Below are 14,566 nucleotides of genomic sequence, written 5' to 3'. Positions count from 1 at the left end.
CGATGACCTGTCTTAGGATCATCCTCAGGGATGTTTCCCAGATCATCTCTAATAGCCCATTGTGCAACTCTAATCTCGCGACGTAAATAAAATACCAACATCGGCCAGCTTGCTTAAGACCGTGCAAAGGTCTTAGCATCTTGCACATACGTCCGCTTGCGTCATCATATCCTTCGAGTTAATATGTGTATATATCCTCAGTCAAGTCATCACAAAGGAAAGCTGTCTCCACGTCAATTCGGAATAATTTTAGTTCTCCTAAATTGCTGTTACAATTAGAGCATGAATAGTGTCGTATCGACACACTGGACCAAAAGTCTCCCCGTAGTCGATCTCGATGCGTATATCCTTTCACAACTATTCGAGTCTTAAATCTTTCGATAGCGCCTTCCGGGTTAGTCTTCAATCTGTAAACCCAGTGATTTGCGAGAATCTTTCTTCCTTTATGTGGCTCAGCAAGTTGACACGCACCATGCTTGCTTTGTGACACTATCTCTTCGTCCATGGTTCGTTTCAGTTGACATGCATCGAAGATTTCATGGCTTCTTCATATGATTTGGGCTCTGTCAAGTTCATGATGCTGTACACTTCATAGTCGTCAAATCTGGGAGGGTGGCGTATAGTTGATCGATCATGTAATCTATGCGTCGTCATCTGAGATGGTTCGTCTTCTACATAGCAAAGATGAACATCCTCCTGCACCGTCAGAACTGCCCGAAATTTCAAACTGCATACTAGTTGATGTACCGGCACTAGAACTCGTTTCTGAAGACCGGGAAATGGGACCTATCTGCTGCTCATTGAATACTATATTGGCACTCTGATTGTGTCATTCTTTGATGGTATGAAAACACGATATCCATCACAATCACAATATCCAACCAAATATTCCTTTACAGCCTTATCGTCCAGTTTACTTCTGTTGACATCCGGTAAATGTGCAAAAGATGTTGATCCAAAAATTCAAAACTTGTCGATTTTAGGCTTGCTTCTGAACCATACTTAGAATGGAGATTTTCCTCTGATTTTACTTGGTCCTGTTCGATTAAGATTGTGGACATCTGTCGATGTTGCTTCTGCCCATAAAAACTGTGGCAGGACTGTATCTTTGAGCATTGTATGAACAGAGTCTAATATTGTGCGGTTTTCTCTTTCAACTGCACCATTTTGTTCTGGTGTGTATGGCATAGTGATTCTTAACTTCATGCCTTCATCATCAGTTAGTTTTGCCCTCTTAGCATTATCGAACTCATAACCACTGTCTGTAATCAGTTCTTTCACATTTATGCCGTCCTTATTAGACCGAGCAAATAACGATCTAACTTTATCAACAACTTCTTCTTTGTATCTCAAAATTCTGTCCTTCGAAACTTGGAACAATCAACTTTGATCACTAGCACGTACTTCGTTCCATCTGGACAAGAATGGTGATTCGAGTAAATCTGCATGCTTGATTTCACTTTTTTTCTTCGCTATGATTTGAAAGTCCGTCGACTTTGTTTACCGTACTTGCAAGACTCAAAAATGAGTAGAAATTTTAAACATAACTGGTGCTATGACGCCGTATACTGGCATACCAATTATGGGCGATGGAGTTTTGCCTTTTTCGAGCATATATATATTATACGATACTCAAGTTATTGCTAAAGTAGCACAGCACGTACTACTTTCTGACATTGCCGGCAACAGCTAGACGGTGGAAAATATGTTGTTAGAAAGTAATTAAGGTGTGATCAGAAGGGGTTGACGAATTAGAATATTTAAATGTAGTTGTGTTGTGCATTCGGCTTGGATTATGAAAGCTGACCAAGCTGGTTTCCAAAAGCGGCTAGTATATTTATGAAAAGAATTAGAGATTTATGTAATTAAATTGAATTAGAAAAGTTAATTGAGATAAAACAAAAGAAACATGAGAAGATGAAATGAAGCAGGTTGTTCCCTGAAGAAGTGCGTGCGATAGAAAAATCAACGCAATATTTTACATTGAAATTTTCATATATTGACATTTTCATATGATAAGTTACCTCTATATTGCAATTTTTTTTCTTCAAAAATAAATGCTGCTTGATCAACTTTTTGAAATTCTATTTTAGCATATTATTAGCAATAGAAAAAAAAAATAGTTGTCAAGCCATTTTTCATGAAATTTATGGTGAAGCACTTTTTTCTTATTTATTTATTTTTCAATTGCACAGTAATATATTGCATTCATGTTTCTTTTGTTCCATTTCAATTTATTTTACCATTTCGATTTAGTTATAACTGTCTAATTTTCTATTAATATATTAGCATAATTGAGGTTATCTCATTTGAACTGTTCGGATCGGTATGAAAAATTTGTTCATTAAATCGAAAGTTATAAAAGAGTTTCGTTTTTATTTTGCACCCTGGGCAATTTTTTGTGAGGGGGGAAATAAAAAGAATGAGAAAATTTTTGGACGTGTCCTACCCTTTTTACTACAGTCCAAGTGGCGCATATTACTCGATGTACGCCTCTTGCATATTATATAAAGAACATAAAAGTGATGTTGAGTTTTAGATCGTGTGTGTAAATAAACTATTAAACTATTACGAAACATTGCTTTATCACATCTTGTTGGATAGCAAATGACGATTAATTTACGAACGGTGAGTAAATAAAAAAATGACGACACAATTTATCACTTAAACAAACTAGTTTTACAGGTAATTTTAAAGCATTTTAGTCTGTCTAAAACAAAAGTTGATATTCAAACGTTCGAAAATCTAGAGACAATGGATATTTCACAACCTTATTTTGACGGGACTTAATACGATATATCTGGCAAGTACCTTTTGCGTAATTTTCTCGATTTTGAAAGGTTTCGTTGAAGCACTTGTAAAACAAAATTGAATGAATATAAGTTTCCAGTTTTACAGACATAACAAGAATAAAATGAACTTGAAACGTTAATTCTTTTATGAATAAGCATGGACATAATCACCTTCTTGAACAAATAACGTCTACAAAGAAGTCCTTAAAAACATTATTTTACCGAAAAAAGTTATATGAGTTTGTGTTTTTTCCCTTTTAATTATGTATGTTTATATGTCTAAGCAAATAAAAGCTTATTATTTGTCCTGTAATTGGGAAAAAATAATCATTAATGTAATCACATTCAAACGAATGATTTCATCTGGATCACTATATGCCTCTATAAATTATGCAAAAACCGCCGAATTTACAATACACGAAGCGAATGAGGCGGAGCTTTTTTTCTGTTTCGGTTTAAATGTTTAATGTCTATGTTTGTCTCATAAGTAGGGTGATCGTCTAGGCAAGAAAAGAGGTTCAACCGGTTCTATTACGTATAGTTTGTCTACGGTAAGAACTCCTCCCACCACAAAGTCTGAGGCTGTCTGCTGTCATGGAAACAAGAATAGCGCATTTCAGGGAGGATAGTAATTCTTCAGTGTAGGGTTAACGCAGTAGATCGGAGAAAAGGATTCTCTTTTTCTCGCCGACGCTAGCCGAAACACCTGTCCTAAACAATGACCCCACACCCCTACTTGAAATAGTTATACCACGTTACTATAGTCACTGTCACGGGTCTAGACGAATGGCTAGGGGAGTTCTTACTTTAGCCAAACTGTAATAAGCTCGGTTAACAGTTAACTCAGTTAAATCACAAAGGGAAATTCTAACTAGTTATATATTGTCCGCATAATTTTTATTTTTCCGCACAATGTCTTCATTTACCAGATAAACTTGTCTTTACATTTTTTTCCCTTGCAACTTCACATTCTTTTTCAATTCTAAGAATGCTCTTAGCAATTTATCTTTGACTGCCCTTAGCTGATAAGATTATCAATCTGGATGTAATATTTAAAAATTTGTAATTAAAACAAGAAATAAATAAAAAAAATTGTATACTTTTCCAAATTAAGTTCTTTTTAATGTTTTAAATTTTTGTACGTCATTCACAATGCATACAAAAAATGGGTTCAATATTGAACCATAATATCTTCCTAATTTGAGCAAACAAGAGTACGTTATACTTGATAATGTTTAGCATTTATATTATAATTATAGTTATTAACTTTAAAAATATAATATGATTTAATATATTTTTAATAAGGTGTTAAGCGAAACAGTAAAATTGTGCAATTAAGTTTTATATAGTTTAATTTTCATGATAATATGATCCGATTTGACTCCGTATTAAAATTGCAACCGAATTGAAATACATAATTTGGTTGAATTATCTTGGTTCGACGCTCTCTGAAAGTTCAAACATAAATAAAGCAACCTGCAATGAACAACTAGTGAATCATTCATTCTGTTATGTAGCCATGTTAACTGTTAACCAGACTTAAAGCCAAATCGTATATATTTCCCTCATAAAGGCCTCATATTTGCTCTGAATATAAACGAAAACTAGCTCTGATACGTGAAAAAAGGTTCTCAAATATATCCCGAAGTAGAGCTTGTTACATAATAAAATCGTTTGAATCACTTCCCTGGCTTAGAAAATCTCAATTATAAGCATTGAATCCTCTTGGCGATTCATCAAAGCTTGGCTTTGGAAACATTTCTACACAGACACTTTATAACTCTCTTAAAAAACGTAAATGACGCAGCAACTCTTTTAGCGAAGATTCGACAGATTAACATGAGTGTACAACAGCATTTGATTTGGTGGTTTTATAATTAAATTTACGGATTGAAGAAAAGGCAAAAAATTTCAGAAATTCTTTCCCAAACTGGGTGGTAATGACTGAACAAATTTATTGCGTATATACATAGATACTTCCCAGAAAGCAGGTAACCTTACGGCAACCCTGTGTCAAGAATTTTTTTTAAAAAAGTATTGTTACTTAGGTAAAATGGTCAGTTAGGTCCATAATGACGTTATATCTGACGTCACCCTAGCGATAAGATCAAATTGCATGGTACATTAAAATTTCATGACAAGGTGGATTTTAGCTGAGTATGCAAGATTTTGCGAAAAGAAGACTTATAATGACCTAGATTTAAGATTAATTTCACCTTGAGACTAGCTTTATTAAATTATTTTTTTTACTCTTGAAAACCCCAAATCATCCTCGATTTAAGGTTTTTATATAGAACATTGTTTTCTAAGGTTTTGGATTAGGGTAATGTGCATAGAATAGAGCGAATTGTCACAGGTCTCGCTTTAAGGTTAGAAGGTTTACATGTAAACCGCAGAAAAAAACCTTTTTAGGTTTACATTGAAAGGTTTTTGCTGAGTTAAAATATACCTTTTGCTATCTGGGTTCTAATCAGCAAAGTAACTAAAATGTTTTGCTTTTTCATAAATAGTAAGGTTTGACAAATAATATACAGGGTGTCTCAGTTAAGCGTTTCAGAACTTCTAAGAGGGGTAGGGGGCATCCTGACGACTCGAAATCATATAGCAATGTGTGGTCGGAAATGCTTTCCTGAAGCGGTGACGTACACAGAAGCACCATAAAGAAAAGAGACCGTAAGTAAAAAATCGCTATAATAAATAATACATTGAAAAAATTATATGGCCTCCTCGGTCACCCGACCCTATAATGTCTTGACTTCTGGAGTCATATGAAAACACTGGTTTATGACACCCCTGTTGATAATGCTGGTTGCAGGAATCGCAGTAGCTGCCTGCGAGATATGCCTGGAGTATTGCAGAATGTTCGAATGTCCATGCGCCGGAGATGTGAGGTGTACATTGTAGTCGGTGGCGGAAACTTCGAACACTTACTTTGGCCCATGTACCATATAATTTTTTCAATGTATTATTAAAACGTTTTTTCACTTACGGTCTCTTTTCTTTATGGTGCATCTGTGTACATCACCGCTTCAGGAAAGCATTTCCGACCACACATTGCTATATGATTTCGAGTCGTCAGGATGCCCCCTACCCCTCTTGGAAGTTCTGAAATGCTTAACTGAGACACCCTGTATACTACACAGTATACTGAGAAAATACCATATTAGAAATGGCTTCTTTGTTTTATTTTCAATAATTTGTTAAAAGTACTAATTTACATCATTAACAAATACACGAACTTCCTGACAAGAAATCGGAAATAGGATTTTTTATTCATTTATTTTCATCTGAGAATTTGTTATTTTTCAGCTTTGTTTTATTTTTAGCAGAATAAGATTTAGGCTGAAAGAGCAAATGTAGTTTTTATTTAAATGTTTTTATATTTAGGATTATTAAATCAAATTATGTAGAAAGTTGTGTTTGTCATTGTCTTAAAATATTTATCGAATTCAGTTTTGAAATTTTACGCATGAATGCATTGTGTACAGTTGCGTATGATTTTTTTGTGTTCTGATCTTTATTTATGATGCAATAAATAAAGAAAATAAAGCAAGTCTGTAAAATTTTAACTTAATTAGTGTCTTAATTAAACTATCATCTATCATTTTTTGGTGAAAGCGTGAGCATTAAAATAATAAAATTTTCAATTCGTTTCGTTTATTTCATTTCTTTCATAATCGTTATAAAGGGAGTATTACGAAATATATTTTTAAAATGAAGGTGTATAGTCAGTACTCTACAATATTTACTTCATTTCTTTTATAATTGTATGCTTTCTGCTTGTCCGCTTGAAAATAAGCAAATAGCTGTAAGTATTTTAGAGTTTGTATGCGTTAAATAGCATTCGGAAATTTTTTTTTTCACAATGTTATCTATAGTTATTATTTAATTTCCTACAAAACTGATTTTTAATTTTTTCATCAGAAATTTCCTATTTGCTGTTCTACTGGTAAAAATAAATAAATAAATAAAGTGAGGTGGAATGAAACTCTATTAAATTGACTTTATCTTCAACTGTATTCGTAAATTGATTAATAAGCCGATTCGAAAATTGAATTGATTAAAAAAAAAAAAAAAAAAAGAAATAGTAGCTTAGAAACAGAAACCGAATGCAGATTTGAAATTAGCGATATAAAAGTATCTAAGATCTGTAAAAAAACTCATGCAACAGAAATAAAAAAACTTGTTCCCAAATGTTATCAATACTTATTCTTTAACTTATATTGATATTATTAACTTATATTGCTGCTAGAGTGGCTAAAAATAAATAAATAAAGTGAGGTGAAATGATAATTTTCTTAAATTGGCTTATCCTTCAACTACCTTCGAAAATTGATAAAAAATGTCATTAAAAAAATAAAAACAGTAGCTTGGTGGGAGAAACCGATTACAGATTTGAAATCAGCGATACAAAAATATCTAAGATCTGTAAAAAAATCCCATACAACAGAAATTAAACAAATTGTTCCCTAATGTTATCAATTGTTATTCTTTAGTTTTTAGAAAGATTAATGTTTAATTTTATTATCAGAAAAAATTCCTATTTGCTGCTTTAGTGTCAAAAAATAAATAAAGTGAGGTACGTGGAATGAATTTCCTTTAAATTGGCATATCCTTTAATCATATTCGAAAACAGATCATTGAGCCCACTTCTGACTAGGAGATCTGGAAGCAAAGGTTTTCATTATTAAGTAGGTGATAAAGCATTTCAGTTGTTCGAGAATGGCGCAACGTTGATGAAATTAGTTACAAATTTGAGCTGTATCTTTCTGACGCAATTAATCGCTGACTTTTTTTTATCGACTTGCTCGTTGTTCATTGTTTTTTTTTATCCTAATACATCTTTTAATAAAAAAAAAAAAACATTTAGATGCTTTGTTTCAAATTAGGTGAGTTAAGGTTTAGGTTGTTTCCTTCTCAATTCTTATAATGAAAATATTGATTACATTGATCACGCTTTCATACTGGTCCAAAGAGTTTCAAGTGAGAAATACCGCAATTTTCATATAGGCAATAAAATGGTTTTGAATCTACACCGAAGAGCCATTACATTATGACCACCCTCCATCTATAACAATGGGCTCAACCAGGTTTTCATGGTTTCTCGCCCAGGAACAATGTTTTCATGGGGCACATTAGGACCCATAATCCTCATAGAAAACCCTGACGTCTGTAAGCTACTTGAACATAGTTGCAGACCAGGTTCACCCATTCATGGCAACAGTTTTTCTTGCGGGGGATGGTGTTTACCAACAGGATAATGCACCATGTCATAAGGGTCGAATCGTAATGGATTGGTTCGAGGAACATTCCAGTGACTTTCAAGTCATGTCTTGACCCCCAAATTCACCTGACCTTAATCCAATAGAGCATTTGTGTTCCTACTTGGAAAACCAAATTCGTGCTGCCACGCTACCCCCTCGCAATGTGAGGGAATTGCAGGACCAGTTGGTGAGCGCTTGGTACCAGATACCTCAGACTACCTATCAGCCCCTTGTGGAATCAATGCCACTGCGGGTGCTAGCAGTTTTGAGGGTTAAAGGTGGTTCTACATTTTATTACCAGGGTGGTCATAATGTAATGGTTCTTCGGTGTATTTTGTTCAAAATAGCTACATGAAAACTATATTATCAAGCAGTTGGATGTAAAAATGTCATAATTGAAAAAATATTTAACTTATCATAGTGCAATTCAATCATATTTCTCTTCGATTCTATTATCTACCTACTCTTAGTATTTTCGATTTTTAGAAAGGCTCTCTCTTTTTCAAAACTGTAACTTTTTGCTTTATTTTGTTCAAATATTACTTTTCAACAATAGGAAAGATGCTCAGCTCGTATTTTCGATCAAGTAAATGGATACAATCTGAAGCGGGTTTTTTTTTTTTTTTTTTTTTTTAGGAAAAAAGTACTGGACTTATATTTGTTGTCAAAAATACTCTCTAGGCAGAAATGTAAAACATCGGCTATCTTAAATAGAACGAATTTGAAATCTGACATACGTAAAGGGATTTATTTTGTAATGCGAAAATTTTTTCTTTTCTTTTTCTCTAAGCAAGTATGTCAGGTTATTTCCAACTTACTTCGCAATATGTATTTTGAGTATGATAGTTTGCTTTTACAGGCAAAATAAACTTTAAACCTGTCCAATTTTTCTATACTTTTGATATGCAGTGAAATTTGTTTGCAAGTTTATCACCTGTGATGCATTATTAACTTATAAAAGAGAATCATTTTTCTTAAAAAATATATATCATGTTATTTTTGTATTCATATTTTTCATATTATTCATGTTATCCATGTATTTTTTATTGAAATACTAATCATACGAAAATTAATTGTAATTAATCTTTTTAACATCACTTAAGTTAGTAAATATCCCATGTAACGTAAAAAATGAGATCAATTACAGATTGAGTTACTGATCGCTACAGAAATTAATTATTAAACTGATAAGTTACAGAGAAAAAACATACAAATCTTTTATCAGTTATTTAAGATAAATGCCATTAATATATAAAAACTTGCATTCAATAAGGAAATTTAACATTATATTCATTTCAACATACATTTCGCAATATTTCCTCCATTCCCTTCAGCATATGAAGAGTTTCCAGTCTCTTGTAATCTCCAATGCCCATTACCTAGCGACGAGCCTAGCTCCAATTAAATTCTTTTTTACGGTTTTGAAACCATGTTAGTTGTAAATATTAGAAAAGAAAAAGAAAAAAAAAAACGTACAGTTTTGAATTTATGGTTTTTTAACCATGCTAGATGTTAACGTTTTCAAAACCATGATGGTAAAAAATGTTCTTTACCGTAAACTTTATGGTTAATTCGATGGTTGGACTGCTGCCGAATGAAAATCTAACAAGGCAGAACTAATTTCGCCAGAATCCAGGTACTCGGTTTCATACCACTACCAGATCTTCCCCTCCTCCCCTCTCTCACCTTTGTTAGCATATGATTTCGTAATTTAAAATATCGTCTGCGCTTATTATTAACATATTTAATGGAAGGATTTCGAACCACTGAGATTGAGTTTTAGTACAGTAAAATCCGACTATTAGATCAAATGGTTATTCAGAGGGTTCACTTTTTTATTTTAAGATTGATTATTAATGTTCCAGGGGGGGGGGGTAAAGTTAAATAGGCTATTTTTCTTCTATAGGTGTAAGTTTACGTTACGAAATCGGACGCAAAAACGTACTTCATCAGAATAAGCATACTTTTTGTTCGATAAAATTGGAATTTAGACCCTTAAAATATGGCAGCAATCTGGAATATTGAGCCGAATTGTTTAGGTTGGAGAACGGTTGAGGGTTGTAACCGATTTATGTTAATTTTAATTTTTTTGCTTAGTTTGCCATATCTTTAAAACTATTTGAGGGAATCTGAGCATTTATAAAACCAATTTTAAATCCTATTAATCCTAAGAAAAATAATTTTTCATATTTATTTATTATTTTCTATTACTTTTAGTTTAATAATTATCACAAAAATTTCCAACAGTTCGACCAATGGATTTCAATTGTTTTCTTTTTTTTTTGTCATTAAAAATAAAGTTTTTCAAAATTATGTAAAAAATTTTTATAACTTACAGTCAAAAAATTTATTTTAATATTATTAAATAAAATAATAAATTGTCAACGGAATCAATTGTCCACCTGCCTCTCACGTCTCGCCAGCGGCAAAATTAAGCATATTTTGTCTATGGTAAGAACTCCCCCTCCACAAAGTCAGAGACCGTCTGCTGCTATGGAAATAAGAATAGCGTATTGCAGGGAGGGTACATTCTCTTCACTCTAAGAAATTCGAGATATGGCAAACTACGAAAAAAGTAAAATTAGCAGTCTTAACTTTCGACCGCTTTTCAGATCAATCTACTGCGACAATGTCTCCCAGATTGCGGCTACCTTCGATATTTTCATGACCACGAATCCGTAACCGACAATTTTTTTTTTAATGTTTATTATTAAGATGAAGAACGTTTTTGTGTCTGATTTCGTAATAAAACATCGTCTACACCAGAGATCGCCAAAGTGGTCTATATAGACCCCCAGGGGTCTATTTAACATAAGCAGGGGTCGATCTGAGCCAGGGGGTCGAATGGGGGTAGATCCGAACTGGAAGGGTCGATTGGTCGAAGAATTATCAGTATTTTTCAGATATGTGACAATTAGAAATAAAAGAAGAAGACTTGGAAATATATACAGGTAATCTTCAAAAATTGAGCGACGATTTTAAACTGCGCTTTGTTGATTTGGAAAACATTGACATCCCTAATTGGATTATTGTGCCATTTTCTGCTCAAATTGAAAACGTGGACATCAACCTGCAAGATGAGCTTGCTGAATTATTATGGGGATTTGAAGCAAAGACGCTTTTTAAAAATTTAACAATAAGGAAATTTTGGACAAATATAAATATAATGCAAAAATATGTAAGACTTTACGAAATAGCTCAGCCATTTATGATAATATTTCCAAGTTCCTATATGGTAGAAGCCGGTCTCAGTCACGTAAATTCAATGTTAACTAAAAACCGAAATAAATTAAGTGTGGAGTTTCGAGGGGATTTAAGATTAAAATTGATCAATTTTGAACCCAATATAACGAACCTTGCAAAAAAAAAAAAAAAAAAAAAAACTCCTGGCACACCTATGTGATTGATTAAGAAGCGATAAATCCGTAGTTACCTTACTTATTATTTCTACTTACTTATAATTACTTATTATTTCATAAATATTAAGGTATTTATATTTCAGCATTAATATATTTTTCATAAAACTATTGTTACACTATGTACTATTGCTTTAATAAATGTTCAAAATCATAAAATAAGTGTACAAACACAGTATCTAATATAGTTTTATTTTAACTAACAGAAAATTAATTTATGGGGGTCGATGGAGATTTCGAAAAATTATGTAGGGGTCGATGATCAAAAAAGTTTGGCCACCCCTGGTCTACACTAACAAATTAGTATATTTAAGGATAGGCCTTCTACCAAAATTAAAATTGAGCTTTAGTATATGAAAACCCGATCATTAGATCACAAAATAATCCGTATTTCGCTTTTTTTTCTTTCAAATTTTATTATTCTTTATGCGCACTGCGCATCTTAATATTTTAATGAAATTCTTATTAACTTAAACAAAGTATGATTATCTCTCTTATTTAAGGAAGTAAGCCGACTGTTTTTTTGGATAAAAAGTAATTTGAAATGTATAAATACATTTAAGAGAAGAGCATCCGAGCTAAAATTAAGACTGCTCTTAAAAGAAATAGACTTATTAATATAATAAGTCTAGACGGTGAATATAAATACCTGATAGAAGGAAATAAACAGAAACAAAACATATAAGAGGTGTTGGAAATTAAGAAACTATTTCCGCTTTTATAGTTTACATGGTTTGTTGACTCAATCGATTAATCTTATTGGATGCGCCCCATGCAACCTGATAAGACTTGATTGCTCATAAATTGCACCATTTTATTGCCACCCTTTTGCCTCCCACAACATCATTAACGATGTGCACCAAGAATCTAATCCCCAAGATAACAAAATTACTTGAAAACTCCAAAGGAGTTTTATGACGATATTCCTCATTCGAACATTTAATGCCACGAACAATTTCTTAAAAGATATTCTTTCTTTTTAAATTAAATAATGAAAAACATTATTTAAAATTTTTTTATTTGCTTTAAATATGTGTAGTTAAGCAGTGGTAGCTCAGGGGATAGAACGTTCGCCTTCCAATGAGGTGAACCGGGTTCGAATCCCAGCGATGGCTGGTTGGTCCGCATCCGGCTTGCACCGACCACAGTGCTGATGTGAAATATCCTCAGTGGTAAACGGGTCGTGGATAAGAGTCCTCTTGCCGTCAGGCTAATCGTGGGATGTTTTCTTGGTTTTCCTCTCCATGTAACTCAAATGGGAGTTAGTTCCATCAAAAAGTCCTCCATGAAAGCAAATTTCTCCCAATATGTAATTCAGAAGTTCCCTTGTCTTCTGGATTGAATTGGACTTTTAGGCTACTGAGTTCATCATTGGAAGTCGTAAACTCAAAATTGGGTCAGCTTTCAACAACGGTTATAATATAAAGAAAACAAGAGTAAGTAAAAAATTAAAATGAAATAAAAACATTTCTTATATAACCATACAAGCGTAAACAATATAATATAAATACGATTCACTACAAAATGAAGAAAATTGTGATCGCCACATTTGCTTTGAAATTCCGTGACGTGCAATTGAAAAATGGGCTTTTCGGTGGCAAAGAAATTAGATTTGTTGAGAAAAAAAAACGGAATACCTGAATTGTTAAATGGATACCTGAAATGATGCACGGTGCATATTTCAAACATCGGTTTTTAAACGAAAGTTAAGTAAAGGTGTAATATTATTTAATTTCATATGAGTTTTCTAGTAAGGAGAAAGAAAAATAAGTTTTTTAAATATGCCGAATGGCCAGGGGAAATTTGCCGAAAAGTAAAAATCTTTGGGAGGTCACGGCGACTTCCCTTGACCTCCCATCTCGGAGTCCCTGATGGTCAACCGTTTCGCATTAGCCTTGGTTGAGTAAGTCAAGTAATTTCTTTAATTCTTTAGCATTAAAGATGATTTTTTTTCTCGCTTCCAGATAGCATCAAACTTTCAGTCGGGAAGATTTCACGTGATTTTTGAACAATAAAACGTAGACTTTATTCCTCTAGAATTTATGTGAATCATCAAGTGGGAAATATTTTAAAATTTATGCGTTTATACTTAATTATAAGACGATTTAGGTACAAATAGTGGGGCTGGTGTGTCGGAGTCAAAAACAATGGAATACCTGCAAGTGACGTAGTGTTGGTATCTCGATCCTGATTGGTTGTTAAAACGTGGCATTTGTTTACGTTAGTAACTGTTCTTTCCTTTCTATTTCGGGCAAGCCAAGTCCGTAAAGATTCAATTCGCTTAAGTATACGTAATAAATCTTAAGTAGTACATTCTATATTCGTTCACAAAGATCGAACACAAAGACAGGCATGGAGTCATGTAGAACTTTGCTTATTATGTATGCATCGAAATTGCCAGGTACACGAAATAAAAATATATCACGGTCACAATAAAATACATAAACAAATCTAAGTTAAGTAAAAGTCGTAGACAAGAAAGAATTATATTTTATACATTATATTTATAATTAATTTCACGTTAAATAACACTCTAACTTATATGGAGAAACTTCGCTGGGTTAACTCGCCTTCCACTGAGGTGAACCGGGTTCGAATCCCAGCGATGGCTGATCGATTCGAATTCCGCAGCCTGCTCTCACAGTGCTGACGTAAAATATCCTCAGTGGTAGACGGATCATGGGTTTGAGTCCCCTTGCTGCCAGGTTAAGCATGGGATGTTTTCGTGGTTTTGCTCTCCATGTAACGCAAATGCGGGTTAGTTCCATCAAAAAGTCCTCAACGAAGCAATTTTCTCCCAATACTTGATCCAGAAGTTCCCTTGCCTTCTGGATCGGATTCAAAATTACAAGGTTACGGCGATGAACATTGATAGTCGTAAATCCTAGATTGGGTGTGCTTTTCAACGACGGTTATTAAAATGATCAACTGGCGCTGACTTCGTAAGTCACATGAATGGGTATCTGTGATCTTCTTCTTGAAGAGCAAGTACCCACTTTTGCAAAAGTTGGAGCTAAGGTGAAATCGAAAAACTCTGTTCAACTCTGATTCCGGTTTGTTAAAAGTTAGGTAAAATAGATTTAGTGAGAAAAAA

Source organism: Parasteatoda tepidariorum, chromosome 7 (assembly GCF_982258835.1).
Source record: "Parasteatoda tepidariorum strain Cologne lab strain chromosome 7, Ptep-v5.0, whole genome shotgun sequence".
Lineage (NCBI taxonomy): Eukaryota > Metazoa > Arthropoda > Arachnida > Araneae > Theridiidae > Parasteatoda > Parasteatoda tepidariorum.
This window is presented reverse-complemented; position numbering follows the sequence as displayed.